General features: G+C 31.2%; 1 protein-coding gene across 3 annotated transcripts in view; it reads right to left on the bottom strand.

Annotated features, from left to right (window-relative positions):
- The window catches only part of LOC134280500 (somatostatin receptor type 5-like), a 38,792-nt gene extending 17,748 nt beyond the window's left edge, over positions 1 to 21,044 (bottom strand). For 2 of the 3 annotated variants that reach the window (XM_062762910.1, XM_062762911.1), the window contains exon 1: positions 20,706 to 21,044. The gene's annotated coding sequence lies outside the window, so the exon portion shown is untranslated. Of the gene's footprint in view, positions 1 to 7,402; positions 7,450 to 20,705 lie in introns of all 3 variants that reach the window. The other variant, XM_062762909.1, reaches the window with a different exon arrangement.
- Between the last annotated feature and the right edge of the window lie 1,377 nt (positions 21,045 to 22,421).

The following is a 22,421-nucleotide window of genomic DNA, read 5'->3' as shown; positions in this document are numbered from 1 at the left end:
GTAAAGTTTAAGCACATTGAGTTAGTCTTAAAACAACTTAATTTTTCACCTCATCTCTCAGTATTTCGATAATAATTAATTCGTTTCTTACTTCATTAACCAGAAACGGTTCGCGACAGACAAAACTCTGACATATTGTTTGTTTTAAAAACTTGTTAGATGGCTAGAATCTTGATTAATGCTCCAGAGCATGTACATGAAAAGCGAAATCGAGATATCATTTGCATTTTGTTAGCTGTAATAATAATAAATAAAATTATATAGTGTACTTATGACTTAACCTCTACAGGGGATGCGTGCTCCTCAAATACACCTGATTCCAACTATGATATTATGAAAGGTACTCAGGATTAGTATTGATTCAATGGACTTTTAGTTGTTTACTGTTCGTTAACTTCATTTTTTATCTTATATGTTGTGATTTGTTTTAAGGTTTAATAATCATAATAGCCTCTTATGGCCTTCAAAAAATGTTTGATAAGAGAAATCAATCATTTGTCCTTCAATATACATGTGTCTTGATTGAGAAAAATCAATATACAAGTGGCTGGAGAAATTATCATTATTTTTAATGACAAGAATGTAACAGATACAGTTGAGTTTATCAATATGGAGCAAATGAAGTAATGATATTCAAATACACAGAGATTTGTACTTTTTAATTCAATCAAACATTTGGCTTATATTTCATCTGAAAATCTCATATTACTTCGTATATGATTAATTTATGATCTGGTGTTATCATGATTAACGAGATCCTCTACAGTGTAATATGTCACAATTTTTACCTGATTTTTTGTCGAAAATATGTACCGAAGACCTAAATTTTATCGAATAATATCTTAAGCAAAAGACATTTAAAGTCTGATTTACCATTTTTAACTGGCTTTCATAATTATTATAGAGTAGGAGATTTCTTTGATTTTGAAAGCATACTAACGTTTTCAACTAAATTATTTTGAAAAAAAAATATGTTAACCTATAGAAAACGATTGAAACTATTTTGTTTATTTTAAAAGTACAATTATTCACAAATATTAATAATACAGTTTGGATTTATTTTAGTTATTATGATAAGCATTAAATCTTTGATGTTCTAATCCCTATCACAACTCGTTCCTTGCTAAAATAATAAAATGCTCTTAAAGTAAATTCTGACGACAGTCAAAATTCTTAGAATGAAACATATGGAGACAACAAACAGTATTTAAGATGAAAAGTCCATTAAACAATACAAAATAGCAGCAATTAAAAGCTTTTTATATTGCACTAACAATCATGACTTAATATCACTAAATGGGTAAAATATGTCTTGAAATTATTTACTAGTTTTTGCGATGCATATGTGTCTCAAGTGTACACATAAAATTCACAAGATAATGGATAAAAATAAGTTCTTAATATGCAATTCCTCCACAGAATTGATTTCGAAAATATAGCCTTGATTTTTTCAAAATTTTGATAATAAAATATTAGCCAAGGTTCTGAATATGGTATAGAATAAATAAAATATTTAGAATGGTGAAAAACAGTCGGTTCCGCTCACTGACAGACCTCTTTCGTGTCGTTTGACTTTATTTATCTTTGATATCCTGGTCTTTTTTTGTACTTTTGTGAAAGACCGACTTCTGTTCGATCGGCCTCAAAATGCTTCAGAAAAACTTAAATTTTATTTATAGATATTTTATTCCTCTAGATCTGATGTACAGAGGACCAGGTAAAAGGGATCGCGATTTCTTATCCATACAATGTCATTTTACTAAAAAAAACAAATTAAAAAAATACGTTCAAGATTTCATAAAAATAAAATTCGGACACTTTCAAGTCTTGTGCCTGGTATACAACAAAACTGCTCTCAAATTTTACAAACATGTACTCTGAAGATTATATTAAAAGGATACTGTAGCTAGTGACAATATGTGTGACAATACATACCTTCCAATACACATGCAATTTCTATGGGCTCAAATAGTACACCTATATTCGCTAAATTAAAATAGAATTAAAGCCGAATTCGATTTCAAATATCTTTCAAAAGTAAATTAAACTGTTTCCTTATACTTGTCATTGATTATATCGATTTCAAATATCTATATGCACAAGAAAAAAAGTACATATAGTAACTGTTTAAATGTCCAAAAGTTCCACTTGTCATTGACTTATATCAGTAAAAACAGTGAGTGAACTTTTGTTTCGATTTAACAATGATCAAAAATTTTTATTTATCATGTGCATAAATTGATATGTCAGACATACTTTTGGGTGATACATCCCAATTATATCGAAATAAAAGACACAGCAGTGTTTGGAAAGATAATTGAAATTTTTTTTCACATGAAATACATTTGCGTTTGCTTTTCCCTAATTTTTCTCCTAGCATTTTTTTTGGTTTCTGGACATATATCAAACCTTTATTTCATTTTTCTTTTCTGTTTTTTAACTTAACTTATATAGTGTATTATTATTATCGGACGGCTACAGGTAAATTTTTAGTTATAGTGTTTTAAGTCTAGTTACATGCAAAATCTTATATCGATGCAGTGTTTGGAAAGATATTTGAAATTTACATGAAATACAGACTTCCAACTTATTTGATACCAAAGAAGATGTTCTTATTTGATACCAAAGATGTTCTGTGTAGGATAATTTTTAATCTGATGTAGGCTTCTGACAAAAAAGTTGATGTTACACCGTTTTGATCGGCCTTGTTAAAAGTCAGCAATTCTTAAATTCTAAAGTCGTTATAACTACTTTTTTTTAGCTGATCTCTCCTACAATTGAATCATGTTTAGCCCGACATATTCATGTGACTTAATAGGCCCGTTGTTTTTATTCTTAATTTGTCCAAGGTATGTTACGTCTACCTTATCAATACAAATGACCAACGGAAAATGTGTTCAGTCGACGTGGAAAGTTTTCTCTACTTTGTCAGCTGCCCCCCCCCCCCCGTCCAACGGAGGGGGCTTCTTTTATCTCCTTTCATTGATTCATATTTTTTGTAGTTTTATATAGAGCCAACGCTTTTTGTTATCTTTTATTACTTTTATATTTGTTAAAACATTAATGCCTCGTTTTAAAAGGGAAAAAAAAACTTTGTTTCATTGAAAAATAAAGTTAATGTTGGTTTTTAATTTCTTTTGCTTCATGCAGAAAACAGTGTATTCTTAAACCCCCCAAAATATCATAGTTTATGTTTCATATATTTTCCTACTTTCTTTTTTATTCACGCTGGTAAAGGAGAAAAATGGCAAACAAATCAACATCCTCCTCATGACATATAGAAATGGGATCCATGTTATAAATATTGACTAACTGTGATCTCCAACTGGACTTAATGATTAGTAGCACAGTGGGTAAACCCAGATGAATGTTATTTTTCCGAAGAATCGGATGAAAAGTAGGTGCTGGATTCCAGTTGTGATAGCTATGTTATGTAATCAATAATCAAGTCATCATTCAATGCACTAAACAGCTACAGACTGTATACCCCAAAAGAAAGAGATACATGCATTGAAACACCAAGAGAATATTGTCGCAAAATAATTTGACAGGGTATTGCTTGTTAGCTGACATCCAGAAAAAGCAATTGCAGAATAAGAAAATATTCCGTAAAAGCCCTAAGGAACTTATTTAAGGGAAGTTCAAAACAGAATCAATCTGCCTTGATATAAGGAACGGAATCTCAAGCAGGCAGCTGCTAATGATGGTAATTATGACTCAGAAATATTTTTTACAAGACCCATATTTCAGAAACAATCATTCTGCCTGTTTTCATGCTGTGCATTATTGATTCCTTTCATTCTATTGATGTCAGTGTGTATCAGTAACATTTTCTGAATAGTAAAATACCCTTGAGGCACTTTAAAAAATCAACATTTGTGAAGTATGTGATTTAATTTTTTTATTGAATGGTTTATACAATGTCTGATTATTTAAACCTAATGTTAAGGAATCGCAATCGCTTAGTTTAAATATGGATAAATACCTCCTTTTGCTTTAAAAACGATCGATGCACTTACCATGAGTTCAAAAAGAAATATGCAAAAGTGGGTCCGTTACATACTAGCATAAAATTAGTAAAATGATAATTTGATGTACCCGTTAGAAAATATGCAAAAATGGGTCCATTACATACTAATAAAAAATTAGTGAAATGACAGTTTGATATACCAGTTAGAATTCAGATAATAAACTTTATTGGTTTTCGTTTCTTTAGGACACCCTTTTGATTCGAGGGTTTTGCCTCCTAACATCATCTCTGATGTTATCTAATGTTCGCGTTTTACCCTATTCTTGATTTCTTTTCTTTATTTTTTTTGTTCTTTATTTACATTTTAAAGGTTTTATGAAAATTTTTAACAATTCATATATATGTAAGTAAAGTTTAACTGCCACATTTCTTTTCAGTACTGTCCAAGAAAAAATATTTTGATTATTTGTTGCACTCATTACTGGGATCAGAAAAAACAACAGCATCGCGTATATCGTTCCCTATAGTACAAGATAAATTGCCTAGATTTATGTATGAATGGTACTTATTGTTTGGATATTTTCCTCATTTCAGATATGCACAATTTTGCACAACCTTGTATAGAAGGGCTACATTTTTAAATATTGTACGTAATTGAAGAATTAATCAAATCATTTTTTAATTTGCTGAAATGTGTATACATTAAACAATTTATTAATGTAAATGTTTTTGCTGGGTTTTTTTTTGTTTAGTTTAATTATTATTATTAATTAAATGGATACTCCTCTGTAAGTACGTATTTATTCTATTTCATATAAAATGTACAGTTCAAAATAAGTTTTATGCTTTTACAAAGTATTACGTTTCAACTTATTTTGTAACATTACAAATTAGGAGCAGAGCAAACAAGAACCTCCAATATATAAGAGGTAGGATCAGGTGCCATGGAGGAGTGAGCATCCCCTGCTGACGGGTCATTCCTGCCGTGTGCTCCTTGTCAACATTGGGAAATAACTGGGAAATCCGTCGTCAATTCTAACAATAAGTGTTTGACTTAAATAAATTGTATTTGCAATCATTTTACATGACTAACAAAAATGATTATTTTAAATGAAACTATATTCCTGTTTCATCAACTTGTTTGTCAAAAAACGTCAGAAAGCATTTGCTAACACATATTGTGCACAAGGGAAGTTGACGATAGAAAAGTTTAAGTCATCACATTTATCATACTGTAAAATATCCAAATATGAAACAGAGGTGTCAGACTCTGTGGTATCTTTTATCTCAAGCCCACCAGGATATATCGTATCAATGAATACAATGCACTAGAGCAAAAATATAGAAAAGCTTGGCATACCTGAATTTTTTTTGCAAGTATATAGGAATATGCATTTAAGTTCTTGTATTTTGTTTTATCGCCAGGTAAGGAAAAAATACAAGGTTACAGGGACGAGTTTATATTAATTTTTAGAATTTTTTAAAAAGTTTTTTTTAGATGTATCTTATTTTGGACCACATTTTCTCTCATTATACCTTGAAAAATTAACAAATTTACATGTCGTAGCAAATATATCTACCTTTCTAAAGACAGTATGGTTGTAAACACAGTCTAAATAATTAGTCCTTGTCGTCATTGATTTTTGCACGTTTAATATTGTTGAAGAGTCCATTCATTTTTCAAATATTATTGAAACTTAAATTCTTGCCAGTATTAACAAGTTAATTAACACGTTAATTAAACTTTTTTGATAACTTGGGTGTGGAATCTTTAATTGATGATTAGAAATAAAATCTTGCACGATAAATTCAAAATATGATATATGCTGTTGATATAAAGAAGAATGATTTGTCTACGTAATATTATTTTACGTTTTTATAAGGAGCACACGGCGGGTTTGAGTAGGGGATGCTCACTCCTCCATGGCACTGAATCCCATCTCTGATGTTTTTGGAGGTCCGTGTTTGCTCTGCTTGCGTTTTGTAATGTTCAGATGGTCTTTGAGCTTGAATGCTGCTCGTTCTTTCCAAAATTTCGTTGAAGGACAAGGACATGCATTTGGATGGCTGCATCCTTTTAAAAACCTCGAAAGAGCTATAAATTTTCTGGGACTTTATTATAGCATTTTAATAAGGGACTTTATTATAGCATTTGCATAATTATTTGATCATCTTGATTGATTTGAGTGACACTGTTTTTAAAATCAAAATTTGATGATGATATAGCAAATCATTCTATTTACTATTTTCCGCATTTTTGAAAGGGAAAAAAAACCCGCAAACTTTCAGATGAAATATGTTTCTAAATCAGTGTAATTAAGAATATTTGGTGAATATGCCTAGATATGATATTCCTCAAATTTCGCCAAAATTTATTTAAAAATGGAAATCAGAAATTTTTATCCTCTTTGTCTCCATAAAAAAATGATTTCAATGCAGTTAAATCATGCTCAATACAGGATGCTTACTCCTCGTGAGCACCTGATCACCTCTGGAATTTCCAGGTTCCGTGTTTTACACCCATTTAACAGTTTTGAATTGTTTGTAGATATCACTGCGTGTTATCCCCACCTTCTTCATTCTGAATATCAAATGATAACAAGATCAATATCTGTGGTTAAATTGTTATCCCATTCAGAATGGATAATTCAAATATGGTATTTCAACATCATCCTTGAACTTGTGTATTCTCTATTTTTATGCTTACGTAAATTTCTTTCAAAGATGCTGATGAAAGAAGGGATGTGCATGTGGGGTGTAGGTTGTGATACCTAGGTTTTTCATCGATATTTTTAAAAGTTAAAGATAACGAACATTATCATTCTCAAAGGTCCATTTTAACAATATAAATCAGGAACAGAACAAACGCGAGCTTCTAAATACATCAGAGGTGGAATGAGGTGCTACGAAGGAGTACACATTCTCTGTCGCCGGAAGAACAATTCGTTTATTACAAATTTTATGATGAAATGAATATAATTGTGCTTTGATCGAATGCCACTCCAGATATGGCCGATGGGTGAAAGTTAAGGCTTCTTTCTCCCCCTTCGTTATCAATCAAAGTTTTACCAAAAGGCAAGCATAATTGCTGCCCTATTCGTATTTTGAATAAACAAAAACAAACAGAGTAAAACACTTTTGTCTTACTCAACCTCGTTGAATAAACATTATTGTAATAATAAAATATATGTACGAATTAACTGACATTAAAGATCGAATAAAAGTTCAAGAGTTCAAGAGTTATTGCTTCTTTCAGAGAAAGATTGCAGCTATATAATGTTTCTAGTTCATACATCAAAAACAGAGAAGATGCAATTCCTAAAAGTGTGAAATCCGATTAAGAGAACATTTGATGTGTTTTAAAACAGAGAACGGTCTTTGATCGTAACAGTTAGATAAACCAGCTTTAACACTTAATGGGGAAATACTCACTTTAGTGGAATGGCATTTCATCAAGCCGATTCTCCTGTTCTTTTTTTCTGAAACGACAACGATATATTTTGTTAACTCTCACATCAAGTTTTATGTAAAGTTATTTAGGTGTCATATTTAAGATAAGAATCTCGCATATCGAAATGTTAGTTTTAAACGAATGCGCCAACCATACTGTCAATATTCTGAACGGGCAAGATGCCTCTGACGTCTTGTTATCAAAGTATTTTATACCATAGGCCGACTTTCATCTGAACAAACGAGGGCAACAGATGTTGTAGGATGAAATAGATTAATCTCACTGTGTAACTATCGGATTTAATCTAGTGATAGTCCCAAAATACTTCCACTGAAGGTTAAGTAATTAATATACCTGGGTGCCTCATCAAATGGCGAGAGTTTTCTTTTACTACTTTGAATATCAATGATGCTTAGCCCACAAACGTATCGTAAAATTGAGAAAGATTACATCACAAGTTTTCTGAAACGAATTTAATGATCTTTTATGTTAAAACAAATGAAAACAAAAAAGTGCAAACTTTTCATTGAACCATCAAGAGTTATTATGAGAAATGTTTTGCAATTAATTATAGAAAAATATGAATAACATTTCACAAAACACCCACTTCATGACACAAAGGACTGAAAAATTTTTATTATGAAAACATAATCTATATTATAATAAACATGATTGATTCTCGTATAATTAGAGAGTGATTTACATTATTTAATTATTTCTTCTTAATTACTTCACTGTACCACACAATCCAAATTATTAAAAAAAGCTTTTACATAATTCTCACGTACTTTAGGTTCATAACGTACGAAATAAATATTGAGGCAAATATTCGAGATAAAACCTTGGCTTCAATATGTTCAAAGACAGTTGAATATCGTTCACATTTCGAATTTGCAAAACCAATTAAAAGCTATTGTTTGGTCAAAGTTTGGGCTAACTTTTTTCATTTCTTTTCTTAGGCCTATGTCATTGTTCTTATAATATCGGATTACTTTATTTACCTGATCAGTCAAAAGACTTATGGCGGAAAAAAAGCTCGATAGGGCGCTCTTCTCTTACATGAAGGAATTGTTCCATCCACGGTGTTTAATTATTTTTTTTCTTTAAAAATTGATAATTTATAATATTTGTAAGCTTGATCACTGGTTGTCATCATTATTATTCCAATATGACGCCGACCATTAAATGATTTTATCACAAGCATTACAAGATCTATTGTAAACACTGAACACTTCTAGTGAAAGAAGATGTATCCTTGTCAAAATTTTCCTTTTCTCTCATTTCTCGAGCTCTTCTATAACCCTTTATTTCTTTAAGGTTCGAAGTATTTCGGTGTACAGCTTATATCTGTGTAGATGTATGATGCATTGCCTGGTGGCGAAAATTATTTGAAATGAATGCAACTCTGACACGTAGGAGTTAAAGTTACATCCACTTTTCTTAATCCAAAAAATAATTACTTCATGAATATAAGTGATTTACAGTAATGAAATGTTTGGAGATAACGAACAATATTCCAGCCCAAAAGTTCAATAAACATTACAATACAGGAGCAGAGCAAACACAGACCTCTAAATTATCAGCGGTTGGATCAGATACCATGGAGGAGTGAGCATCCCCTGTTGACCGGTCACACCACACCTATCGTGTGTTCCTTGTCATGATTAAGGAAAAAAAGGAAAAAATCCGTAGATAATAATATAGTTCAGTACAGTAACAAATGTTTTGATTTTTTCACAAAAGAGAAGTGTTTTCTCTTTCCCCCTACTTTTTATTCAACCCCAAACCCTTAAAGATGTGAAAATGTTTCGTAGAATAAACGGGAAAGGACGCACTTGTTATGTTATATACAGTGGCTGTGAAGCATACATCCTTGTATAAACACTCCATGCACTTCTCCTAGTGTTTACCTATCGTAAATATTAACTGACAAAGATACAGAACAGGTTGTTCTGTCTGTTATCGAACGAGAAACATTCTATCTGAGGAAATCATTATCCCTAATTACGCCAGATACAGCCAAAAAATGAAAGTGTTATCTTTACAAAACAAAGAAATATTCTAAAAAGAATGCTATATGATATGTTTACATTTCAAAAGATCGATAATAGCATTATTAAAAATGTCCTTCGGTAATTCTATCTTTCAAGGGTGCAATTGCACTATAGTATTGAATCAAACAATTTCAAATAGCTGTAGGTTACTTGATTTTCCAAATCATGTAGATGTTTTAAGATACTAAGTTTTTTTCCCCCAGAAATTCACATAGAAGGATCATGTGTGACCTACTAATGAATTTAAATATTAAGCAAACATGGAGTTTATGGTGGCCCCCAGCGCATTTTATGGTGAACAACAAATGCAAAATACCCTAAACTAATATTAAAAGAATTAAAAAGAAAAGTAAAACTGGCTTTGATTCCAAAGTTCGATAAGTGATGAGACAATATCGATTCTAAAGAAAAACAAAAAGGTTTTTAGAAAGATAATTAAGAAAAAAAACATGATATGCCTTCCCTCTTTTAAGATGGATACATAAAAACTAACTGTTAAGATATTTGTACGACATTGTTATATGTATAATTAATTTCAGGGGAAGAACGTAGTATACACAGACAAAGAGGTTCCATCTGTCCTGACAGGTTTACAAACCTTATGCCAATAACTCAACAAAGAAGAAGTATAGTGTAGGAATTTAATTTTGTATATTATTGTATGTCTCTTTGTCACGTTATTATGTAAGATATCTTGTAAAAGTGCAGACTTGAGAAATGTTGGCTTGTTCTGTTTATCATAAGTAGGGATACTTTTACGTCATATCTGAAAGTTAATCTAAACCACAACAACGATGTTTCAACAGCATATAAAACAAGCGTTATTGACTAATGAAAGGAAAAATCTTGGAAAGAGACATTACTATCCCAATTATTGAAAATGTAAAAACAATCTACAATTATTATCAAGGTATATATTCATCATACCCTGTACGGCAAACTTAATGTATTCTTTCAATTTTTTTTATTGCTAAAGTTCTGAGCACTTTGTAGTCATAGTTTATGTACTTTTATTGAACTGTTTATCAAAACCTAGTTTAGCCAAAATGCTATGTTTCAGTAGGCAATCATTATGATCAATTTTATATGTTTGAAAATATAATCATAAGTTGGATTGTTATTTTGATCAAAACTTTCTTTGGTTCATTGATTGTGTGTTGTTTAACGTCTCTCTTGAAATTTTCTGTCACTTGCCAGTGGAGAGCTGCAAATTTTGTCTTAAGTTAAACCTTCGGGTAAATGGAATTGTTATAGTATGAATTAGTTACCTCGTTTATTTAGCATAATTATATGCAGATTTATACATATACCACCCAATCCTCAATTTTCATCTTGTCCCCTTAAGAAAAACCCCACAAATTACAAATATTTCGTCTGTGATATTGTTTATGGTATGGAGAAAATTTAAGTCATAGTTTTCATCTTGTCTTAGATTTTGTCTTGCTTTCCGTACGAAGTAGATAAGCCTGCTGTCCATGTTCATTGCAATTGTACGTGCCTAATCATTACGACATATTTTTGTATTAATTTTCTAAATTAAAGATTTAGTGAACAACAATCTAATCAGCATACACCGCTGAAAATCTGTCCTTTCTCCGCACGTTTTAGATATAAAATGGATTTAAGCAATCTTTAAACGAAAAAAGTATTTTTTTTTTCCTTATACTTTGATAAAAAGAAGGAAAAAAACTATTTCTGTATAAGTATCTTTTGCGAATTGGACATAATAAAGGAATATATTAAAGAACGATCAAATTAACCTTTATGTTCCTTAGTTCTCCTGCCAAACGACTGAGCTTGTTTTTTGATAAACAGGCAAAAACAAATAACATCATGCTGAGAGCTTAAATATGTCATTTATAAAAGTCAATTCAATAAAACACAGATTTCAAAGTTCAGAATTATTTTTAGAGTATTAAAATATTAGTCAAAATATTACACAATCTGACCCCCAGCACCATATATACATTGTAACATGATGTACAAATATTACAAAATGTATTTGTTATAGCTATACTTATTCTTTTTTATCATAATAATATTAAACCCTGATTCTTTCACAAGGTACAATATAAAGCATATTAAAGGTTGACCCCCTTATAAACATCATAAGTTTGGAAGACATATACAAAATGCTCTAAACTGCTGCCTGTCATCAAAAAAGGTTCTAGAAAACAAAATAACAAACAGCCAATAACAATACAATCGCGCAGGCATTAAATTGAACACAACTATTTCTCTCACCGCTGAATAATGGAAAAACCATATATAAAAAGCAACACTGCTTTATGTTGAAAAATCATATGGAAACCTGCTGTTGTAATGCACAAATTGCGGAAACAAAATAAATGTAGCGGAAATTGTTTTTGTAGTAACCTAATACATGGATTTTCCATTTATTACAATGCACAAAAAGTTTACTTGTTCAGTTAGAACGTGAGGTAGAAAATAAGTACTATAAATCTCTTTTAAACCCATTCAAACACTATCAAAAAAGATGGGTAAAACATAACAACAAAAATGAGAGAGAGAGAGAGAAAGAGAGAGAGAGAGAGAGAGAGGTGGATGGTGGGTATCATGACTGAAAATTTATTCAGCAGTTTTTAATAAACCATACTTTCTCTTTTAATAAACGGATCAATAATGATCACGTGATGGATTTTAGAAAATTTGCTGATTGGTTGAAAATTTCCATATTTAGATGTAGGAAAAGGGAGTAAAATTAGTTCAATAAAAAGAACCGAACAGCTGCTTAGTATAAAGCTATGTACAATACAGACACTATTATATAATAGCATAATAAAACAAGAACATGTCACATAAATGAAATTATTTGCAATAATTACTATTTTAATCTAAGGTTTCAAGCTCAAAAAGATTTTTAGCTTAGCAAACATTGTTCAACATAGACGCAAGATGGTTTTTAGTTAAACCCACATGAAATCTATGGTTCCAAGGCCCAGACATATTTCAAACTTAGCAAAGTACGACATTGACACAAGAGAGCTTAGAATAGGCCTTCAAGTCAATTTCAATAATTCTATGATTTCAAAGTTCAGAAGTATTTTTCAACTTGGAAAATATTGTTCAAAGTGGATGCAAAAATGGTCCAAGTAGGACTGTCTGACCTTCAAGAGACACCTTACAATATATACTTCTTAACTGACCTGCAGCAAATCATTACAAAATGTATTTGTTATAGCTATACTTATTTCCTTTTTATCATTATTAATATTAAACTGATTTGTCTTACAAATACGAAGAAAAGCATCTTGAAAGGCAGGATTTTTTTAGTAACTCAAATGCTTAACCATATCGCAGGTTTTAATTATTTTCTACTAATCAAAATTTGAGAAGTTAAAATGCAAGAGACAAAACATCCGTGGAAGCATGTGACCTGCATTTACCCGGGATATATTCTGCGTTTTTTCCTGCTGAATAATGGTTAAAAGAATGTTATCAGTGGTAAGGGAAATGGTGTATGCGTTGTGGGTGTTCGTTTTGTTAAATAAAGAACATCATCTTACTATTAAAAGAGCCTTCTGTTGTAATGTAACACAAATAGAGGAAACAGTGAAATACAGTCATTAGAGTAGCGGAAATTGTTTTTGTAGTCATAGAGAATTCAATTAAGAACTATTTTCTGTATAACATGATGCGGAAGCTAACGTGTTTTCTGTTCAATCTCTTAGAATTGATCTTTTCGATAATATAGGGTAAAAAAATCGAAGGTCATTTAATCAAGAACAGAGTCAAAAAATCAAATCAACTATTCTTGCCACCGGAGAGAGAGAGAGAGAGAGAGTACAAGTTTAACATGACTGAATAATTTATTCATCTGCGCTGTTTTTAAATATTAGCTTAGTTTTATCATCCTCCTTAAACACTAGAGAACTATTTGAATCGATAAATTATATGCATTTTCAGGAAATATGGAATTTTATTGAAAATAAGGACATGATAAAGTCAGGAAAATTTCACAATGACGTCAGGATATTAAATTACGACTTTGCTATGCATAGTGACACTTCTTCAATTCAGGTATGCAGCTGAAATTAAAAAGATCCTGGGGTTCCAAATCAGCAAATTAAATATCTATGAAGTCTTTGGAGACCTGTTATACAACAATCTATTGGAGTTCCCATGGGAACGCAATGTGTTCCTTTAAAAGCTAATATGTTTTCATTTTGATCTGAAGCAGAATTTATTCAAAATCTTTTTCATCTAAGAAAGAAAATCTTGCTGTGACCATTATCGCAACCGTTAGTAATTCGACGACGTGTTATCAATAAACAAAAGTTACTAACACTTATATATCGATTCGATATATCCCAAAGAATTTGAAAAAAGTACCAAAGCTTTTTGAGCATCTGTTCCACATTTGGATGTTTCATGACCATAGAGACGGTAATAGCCACCCAATAGACGTAATGACAAACGGGATAACTTCAGCTTTTCCATGATAACCTTATAACCTATTTTATTCATTAGCAATATTTTAACTTCACTTGTTGCTTATGGTGTGTGTCTGTCACATGATTTGAAAGGCAAGTGAATGCTCTGAATAAGATCAATTCTTATAACGAGGTACGATCCAGACAAAACTGGATGTATTATGTCAGTGTTTCACAACTTCTGCGGCCGTTATCATGACCTTGGTTATTGATAAACCTTCATTGGGGGCGGCGTATTTTGTCTGATGTTTTTGCATTATTCAATTGTTTCAATCGTAACTGACGCAAGGAAAAAAATTGCTCTGATTACTATTAGCTATATAGTTAATAGGCACTTGGTAAAGGAGGTAATACTGCATATACAATTTATAAATATAAATTACTAACGTAAAACTTTTTAGTGTTTAAGTAAAACAATTTTTCCAATACAAAAATGGTATATTGCATTTGAATAGGTTGACATACATTTTACTAATTGATTTAAAATTTTAAGTAAATGCATATTATTTTTTAGGCCTTATCTTTGTTATTTCAAGTAAAAAATGAATTCAGTATTATTTCATAGAACAAGATGAATTTATCCTGTTTATTTAACAATACTTATATGCAGTGTACTTATCCTTATCATAAATTCTTTGGAAATCTGCGACCAAGGTACCTGGATCTGGAGGAGAGAACATCCCCTGGCGACCGGTCACACTCGCCGTGTGCTCCTTGTCATGATCGCGAGAAAAAAGGAACAATTTTGTCGACAGTTCAGTGTGTAACTAATGGTCTTACAACTTGTATGAAAACCGCCAGTAAGCATATGGCTTTATGATATATTGTATTTGCTGATAAAGTCATTGTATCAACCATAGAACTAACGAAATGATGACTTAATATTCTTGAAATGATGACTTAAGATTCTTGTTTTGTCAAATTGGTTAACAATAACGTACCTCATTTTAGAAATTGTTCATACGTAGAAAATGTTCTTGCGTATCAAATTAACTTAACTGAGAAATATAAACTCCGTATGCAGGTGGTAAGGGTATATTTCTGTGTAAGAACGGGAAGTTGACGATTGAAAAGTGAAAGTCATCACGTTTGTCATACAGTTTGTTTTTTAGATTGCCATTAACGTCTTTTTCTAGTTAAATATCCAAAAATGAAACAGAAGTGTCAGACTCTGTGGAATGTTTTATTTTCATCTCACCGAGATATATCTTGTCGACATAAGAGTAGAAATAACAATTTTTAATTGGCAATACGTGTTCGATACATCCAAATGTCGAGTTAAAAGCAAGTGTTTTCTTCTTTTCACGTAGAGGATTTTGAACAAATTCTGCTTCATACAAATACAAAAAAGTTCTAAATAGATCTGCTAATAACAGGGTGCAATTTCTATCCATGGGAATTTCAATAAATTGTTAAAATACCCACCAAAACCATATAGATATTGTCAATAAGAAACCCAAGCATCTCTTTAATATCAACTTCCGACTACTTTTCTGTAAAATCCGAATGTTTTACCAAAGTAATTTTGCAAATGACCAATAACAAGTAAGTAAATTTTCGAGTTTTTTTATTGACAAAAACAACTGTCAATGATGTCAATAAGCATGGATTTTAATTTATCATGGGGAATGTTTGTATATAAAGTTAAAAATTTTAAGTTCTTATGTTGTTGATTTTGATAATATTTTGTAATTTCAAGATTTTCAAAAGTTCCTTTTGAATTTTTTAGTATCCACATCTGATATAGACCACTTCTCAAATATACTGTTGCAGAGTACTCCTGAAGTTTCTGCTTTGCAATTGTTGATATTTAAGAAAGGAGTAAGGAAAGAGACTTGGAAGACCATTTACTTGAACCCGCTACGTTTTTTTTTTTGTAATTAACAATTTTATGACAGGGCAATATAAATTAATGGCAGTTCAAGGAAAGAACATTGGTGTCTCTTCAAGATTCAAAAAAGTTAATAATGATGAGTTGTACATGTACCGCCACTAGCATCATTGAGTGATTGATTGACAGGATATCGTTTAAATGCCATCAAATTCTTCCAAAAAACAGGGAATGTTGTATTCTCTTCCGAATATGTACCAGATAATGATCCAAAACAATCTGGTACAACCAACGTGAGTTTGATTTTAGCGGTGCTTCGCGAATTTATTACCCGCGGATTTGGGGCGTGTTGGCAATTCAAGACGAAGACTGAAAGCAATTAGATAAAAACAACTAATATAAGAAGACGAAATAGGGTGGTCTACAGAGCGGGATGTAGCTTGATTGGGAACAGACGGCTGAGTTTCCAGAGTGATTGTGCAAATATAGTATTTTAATGTATTAGGCGACTGTATTTCTTTATGGGCATATAGGTCTCATATATCCATGCCAAACACCTTAGCTAAGACAGGTCGTCATAAAGAGTAAAAAATTATGTATCAGAGATATTTTATATTCTGTTTTCAAGAAATAAATTTGATGCTAAATTGATACAAATGAAACATGGGAAAACATGAAATGGTGGAGTCTAACGCGTGAAAATTGTTGAGCAGCCACTTGTCATTTATTATCGTTAATATAAGTACAACGATTTACCATATTTAGATGCATTACTTGTTTTGGTTCATGAAACATATGACGATAACGAACAGTACTCAAGATCAAAAGTATTAAATTTCAATTCCACTTCTCCACCTTAAATAAATCATTCAAAACATATATCGAAAACAAGCAATTTAAGAAACACGTCACTGGAAGTTTGTTCTTTAATAAATATATAATCTCTGTGGAGTATGACTTTGATTGTCACAGAATAAAGATTCGTCACTCACCTTAAGTGCCGAGTTATTGTTTAATTTGAAATCCTTCAGCGGTATATGTTGACGTCTATATATGAGTGGAAAATTCTCGAATGGTACCGTAAAAGTACATCCAACATTAATCAATTGTTCTAGTGCGTTTCTCTTTTTTGTAATAATTACCTTTTTATTTAATTTAATCATTTGCATTGCCAATTTTTCATTTAAAACATTTGAAACACAGTTCTTTAATGAAATATGATAAATTGTCAGGTGTCTTTCCAAAAAACCCAACGTTTTATTACTTATAATGTTTATAGTTGTTTTGAAATATTTTTTATCAAAAGAAAACAGTCATGAACAGCTTTTGCATTTATACATAAAATTACGCGTATATTCCTTTATATGTACATATATTTACAACTATAAAAACGCAAACCATCTCATCCTCCCCATTGAATACGCAAAAGGCATTAAATGTCTGTTTTATATGCACATGTGCCTGTTGATAAACAAATAAGATAGAAAATAGTGATCAAGTTCTAAATTTCATGCTAATTGATAGCAGAGCTAACTTAATCAAAAAGTGGAATCACGTGTCATGAGGAGAAAAACCATATAGACTAGTTAAAAAACTTGCTTTGATGCCTATAAATTTTAGGTACACCGCGCTTTACAAAACAGTTACTCAAAGCACTAAATTTAATCAAAGCTAAAGATATCTTAGTAGATTTCGCCAAAATACTATACACACTAACTTAAATACATTTACATTGTCAATGGCTTGCCTCAATTAATATCTTGGTTGTAGGAAGTGCATAGCATCGCGCATCGACTCAACGGGGAGACATTACCTCAATGTGCAGGCGATTGACAATATGATAAAAAAAAAAAGTCATCACGTTTATCATAGCTTATTTTAACTCGTCATTTCATTGCCATTCTTGTTTTTATTTAATAAAAACGTCCTTATATGAAACCGATGTGCCAGACTTTGTGGTGTCTTTTAATTTAAGTTAAAAGGATGATATTAATTGAAAATTAATTGAAAACCAATATTGTTGATAAGTAATAAAATGTCAGTATATTGGCAGTTCAAATTGAAGGCCACCGCAAAAGACAGATATCTTCATAGAAATCTATTTTTAAAAATCCGCATAATATATGTTCACAGGTATAGTAGAAATAAACCCTCAAGTTTCTTATGAAAGTAGAGCAAGTTAATGCTGCAACAAAATAAAATCTATTTGCTGACATAAAACCTAGAACAGTGTACATGGATATAACAAAATAAAATCTATTTCACTACTATGAACTTAAGACGGATTTTTGATACAAAATTGTAACATTTCACATATAAGTGTCAAAATTCAGAATATTCATTTCATTACTATGAACTTAAGATATCACTTTTAATTACTGTCCTCTAAATATGATACCATTTCATAATTATGTAGAACATAATGTAATGCATATTGACATACGACAAATGCACTATAAACATTGCATATAATTTGAATTTTCATTGCAATATATACGTATTACATAAAGATTTAGATTTTAGAGGTTAACTAACATTGTCTTAAGACTGAGTTTGATAATTACAGCTTTGAAATAAGGGTACCAAGCTTGTTTGATAAATCGATTTTGCTCGATAAGCAATTTTTAGCGATTTTTTGACATAATTTTTTGCTACTTTATTCCAACTACGTGAGAATTTTTTTTACTGAAATATTTTGTTGCTAAAAGTTGTATTTATTCAAATATAAAATGAAACAAATATCAGCAAAATTTATCAAGAAATGCATGTCTGACAAGAACTTCAAATGGTATCATATATTATGGGACACTGTATCACCCCCACCCACCTCTCATATTTTTATAATGGCAAAGTCTAATTTTTGCTTTTGGAGACCCAAAATATATGTCAGATCAAAAGTAAAATTGGACGTGCATATAGACATTATGTATATAAAGAATACGGACATTATCACTATTTTTTTTTTCAATGGTACAAGAGGAGTTGCGGATATGAGATGGTTACCATTCAGTATTAAAGAAAGAATGCCAGTGTCCATGTTTTGCTATGGGAAACCGAAATTGTTTTCGGATCAAAAATTGAACTAGAAAATGCACAATGGCACCATGTAACAAATATTCTGTGAAAGTCTCATTATTTCATTCAGTGGTATAAGAGGGGTTGCGGATAATAGATTGGCTCTCCAAAGCGCGACAGATGGTAGGAAATCTCGTTCACTATACACCATCCCACTTTCAAGCGGGATCATAATTATAATAATCTTATATTATGAAAAATTAAAGTCAATTCGGTCGTGAGGTGAAAAGTTATCAATGAGGGAAAAATAAATGAGAGAAATGTTATTGCAAATTATTCCACTTGTCAAAATTCTCTTGGAAATAATAAATATTCATAGATCATCACAGTTTATCAGTCTTCCAATTTCTGAAATGAAGAAATCATCAAAGTTTCATCATTCTGATTTACAGTTGACCAGTTAGTTGTTCATCTTTTTCTTAAGTTGAAATATATGGAAATAACGAACAGAATTAAAGATCAAAATTCCATAAAACTATACAAAATAGGAGCAGAGCAAACACCGGCCTCCTCAGAGATCAGATTGGTTAACGAAATATTGAAGAAGGTCGTCGATAGATGCAGTTATTACAAAGCTGGATTTCCCCCCCCCCCCATTTTTTTGGATTGTTTTCTATCTTTTACAGGAAGTTTGATCCCCATTTAATGCACAAATAATGGGCATTCACATTATTTTATGAATTAATTTCAACATTCAAAGTGAAATACACAGTAATATCTTGATCTGCTTTTTTAAGATACTAATTTTTCGTAGAGACCTTGTGGATAACGCTCCGATAAGACTTTTAAAAATCCCCGGATAAATATGTGATTATTCAAAGAGACAGGAATCCAAAATATGCTAACGTCCGATTAATTAGCGAATTGAGTTTCTATTTTACAATACAATTGGTTTTTCAAAGACTCAGAGAATCAATTTTGATACCAAAAACTCTGAAACGATAAGTATACATAATTCTTGTATATGTCTTCTCTTCAGTAATATACATGCCTCATTCTATAAAGCTACCCATGAAACGGGAAAATATTGTAACTCTTTGTGGTGACATTTTTTATCTTCGAAATACTTGTGAATACACTGTTTAAATTCCATTCAGCTTGGGAGGATGTCCGGCAATTTGATACTAACTTTAGATCAATAGAACAAACGAATGATGGGAAAATGACAGATATAATTCGAAGGTAGATTACAGCTGTAAAGTATCATCCCTATAGTTTGCCGGAAAGGAAACACGTCGCCAATTGCATTTTTTTAATGTTACAAAGTAATGTTTCATCATAATTCAATATTGTATAATAAAACAATATTTTATGACAAAGCATTTATGAAAAAAAAAATATCAGACGTTATTTTTATTTTGCATTGTTATTTTGAAAAGTCTCCAATAACGGAAAAGTGTTTCCTTTCAACATAAGATATAAGCATAAGTTCTGGTCCCTTTACGAAGTTTAGATTTTTTTTTTTTGTTACATGATATTTAAAGTAAAGTTAGAATACACACAGTGCTATAAATAAAACAATGTATTTATTATACCTGCAGAATTTATATATCGATGTCATACAAGAATTCTGAAATATTATTTTTATAATGAGCATACTTGTTCTTTTATTCTGAGTGTGTGTTTTTATAGAAGACCGAACAATGTTGCTCTCTGAAAAAATGCAATAAATTGTTGTAGTGACTTCACAAGGATAGTCGCCTTAATTATATTTTCACACGGTTGCAAATGTTTGGAAAGTCACCTCAAATAGTATTCCGTGCATCTTGAAGTCATATGTTGTGATACTAATGTAAAATATGATTATCTTATTTATGGGATCAAATTTTAAAGTTATTGCGACTTATCCTTTATACAAAAAGCATCTTACCTTTGCTAAGCCAATGATGTTCAATTACAGTGGAAGATCCGATTAAGCATCTTCTGTTGGACGCTCAGCTTCACGTATGAATCTCTTCGCCAGCAGACGAGAGCTATATCTAACCGTAGTGATGAGTCCCCGTTGGCAAGTGACGTGCGCGCGCGATTCTTCCGCTTCAGTTCATAACCATCTTGTCAAATTCCCCACCAAAGGCAAATCGGCATGCATAATTCTCTGACCAGGAGAAAGATGCTCCTGTTAACTGTTTCGATTGCATGCCAATCTCCTGTCAAGTTTTAAGTTCCTTTGGGGACAGTGATTTTGTTTTCTAAAGCAGATTTGAAATGACTTCCACAGGATCAAAATAATGTAATAAATGCTCCTGAAATAGAGAAAATAGCCACATATCCCTGATTCAGAAAAAAAATCTCACTGATTTATTCACTGTATTTCTGGAATGGTACCCAAAATATTTATGTGTAAAACATTACATTTGATATGTTTCTGACTATGAGTTGTCCAGTGCAAAGTGCAAAGAATGCTTGAAAAAGATAGGTCTCTTATATAAGACTATATTTTAAACTTTGATTTCGTAATGTTTTACGTAATTTACCGTCCTTTAAAACAATATTCTTCTAGATATTAAAATTAAGCTAACAACTTCATCACACGACAATATAAAGTCACATTATTCAACATGTATTATTATACAAGTAAAGGAAGGACGACTACCACATTCGAAAGTACATATCAAGTTCTCGGCAAGCAAATTATGTATCTTTGAACAAATAAAACTATTCTTATCTTCTTTATTAATACCTTTTTCAAAGACTTAGGAAGGGTTATCAGAGAGTTTGTGGACTAGCGATATATAATCAAACCGCTTAAGGTACATGACTGGATTTTCACACATTAATTTTAAATATTTTTGCGTGTTTTCAGTTTAAAGTTTGAGAAACATGGTTTATTTTCAGAAAATAAGAACATTGTAAATATTTCCTTTAAAATACAACGATTTTAAACAAATTCAGATCTTACATCTGAAGATTTATCACCCCTATAAGTTCCAAGGGAAATTTGAAATCACAAGATTTTGCCAAAATCAACAGCTTAAAATTTTACGACTTTCAACTTTATACACAACCATTTCCCAAGATAAATGAAAGTCCAGGCTTTTTCATATCATTGACAGCAGCTTTTTCAATAAACGCGGAACTTGTAAATTTACACACCTTGTTATTGGTAATTTGCAAAATTATTCTGATAAAAAAAACCCATTCTGATTGTATACACAAGTACTTTGAAGTTGACATAAAAAATACTTGAGTTTCTGTTTGACAATATCTATGTGTTTCTTGAAGACCAAGTCTTCAAACAATCTATTAGAATTCCCACGCGTACCAATTGCACCCCCTTATAAGCAGACCTTTTCTGAATTCATATAAAGCAGAATTTGTGCAAAATTTTATTCGTGGTAAGAGGAAGACTTGCTGTGGCTTTCCTCTCGACATTTAGATATATCGACGACGTATTGTCAATTCACAATGGTAATTTTCATTCTTATGTCGATACGATATATCCCAGTGAGCTTGGGATAAAAGATACCACAGAGTCTGACACATCTGTTTCATATTTGGATATTTTACTTGAAAAACACGTTAAAGGCAATCTAACAGCCAAACTGTATGATAAACGTGATGATTTTAACTTTTCAATCGTCAACTT

Source organism: Saccostrea cucullata, unplaced genomic scaffold (genome assembly GCF_032062105.1).
Source record: "Saccostrea cucullata isolate Sc308-1 unplaced genomic scaffold, CSIRO_AGI_Scuc_v1 ctg673, whole genome shotgun sequence".
In the NCBI taxonomy this organism is placed as follows: domain Eukaryota; kingdom Metazoa; phylum Mollusca; class Bivalvia; order Ostreida; family Ostreidae; genus Saccostrea; species Saccostrea cuccullata.
The sequence above is the reverse complement of the archived record's forward strand: the minus strand, read 5'-3'. Positions and strand labels throughout refer to the sequence as shown.